General features: G+C 38.2%; 1 pseudogene; it reads right to left on the bottom strand.

The window, feature by feature from the left end:
• Positions 1-379: 379 nt before the first annotated feature.
• LOC102486618 (glucosamine 6-phosphate N-acetyltransferase pseudogene) lies at positions 380-936 on the bottom strand (annotated as a pseudogene).
• Between the last annotated feature and the right edge of the window lie 225 nt (positions 937-1161).

Raw genomic sequence — 1161 nt, 5'->3', positions numbered from 1 at the left:
AGCTTTATTCAATGTGTCCTTTTAAAAAAATTAGCAGTATGGATAGCGGCCATAATCTTTACTACCCGTACTCTTGACTACCAAGAAATGAAGCCTTTAGAAAAATACAATGCAAGAAAAGATTCAAGTTAAAAATATATTCTTTTGGTTAAAAATCATCATCCCCTTTGGAATAAATCGTCTGTAATCTAAATTCGCAGCAGCTCCCACCAGCCCAAAATAATCTTCTAAATGGCATTGTCCTTTTAGTATTACAGTGTTTTTGCCAGTCCAGTATTTATGGAGGACTCTGGGTTGGCACAACCAAGTATTTTCATTCTAGGAAGGGTATAAGTTTGTAGCATTAGCTCCTTTGACAACTGTCTTTCTTAAAAGCTTTTTACTTCAGAAACCTCTAACACATGTAGTTTTCTTCAGATACAGTATATCCAAACTTTTTAATAGAAACCAACGTTTTGTGGTAGACATCAAAGAGTAATCTTATAACAATTCCGTTTCTTGCTCAGCAAAGTAAGAGGTGATAATAACAACTGGCCGAGCTTCTTTCCTCTGTATTCATCACTAACAACATCTTCTACTCTTCCTCTCTTACCACAGGAGTGGATGAATTTATGTTCTATTATCAGAGTGGCTTTAGCAACAATCTGTCCTAGAATCACGTCTTCCACAACTGTAACAGAATAATCTCCAGATTTCTTCATATGCTCAAAAGATTTCATAAATTGTTCAGGGCTAACTACTCCAGTCTATGTCAACCGACTCAATATCTTAAAAAAAATACCCCCTATTTAAGTCAGCAGTACAAAGAGATCTCAAAATCAGGCCTTCTCTAGGATGTGCTGGGAACATAGCTGGAGAAAATGTAACTATATTCTGACTCCAGTCCACTTCTTTCAGTAGATTTGGGTCAAACATAGGTGTTTCACGGGGTTTCATCTTTCCAGCAAGACGGGTGGGGACCCCGCAGTCAGAGCTCTTCTCCAGGGCAGGTGCGTCAAACCACCACCAGAGTCGAACTTGCCTTATTAAAATAACTTCAAACTTTTCCCCAAACCTACTCAAATGTCTTCCACTTCAAAAGTAGTGCCCCACTTAAAAACCACCATTGGGTCTTCCATCCTTCACTGCCACAATCGATAGACAGATATACACTTTATTTTC

The sequence above is a fragment of the Tupaia chinensis genome, unplaced genomic scaffold (assembly GCF_000334495.1).
Source record: "Tupaia chinensis unplaced genomic scaffold, TupChi_1.0 Scaffold000395_1, whole genome shotgun sequence".
NCBI classification, from domain to species: Eukaryota; Metazoa; Chordata; class Mammalia; order Scandentia; family Tupaiidae; genus Tupaia; species Tupaia belangeri.
This window is presented reverse-complemented; position numbering and strand designations above follow the sequence as displayed.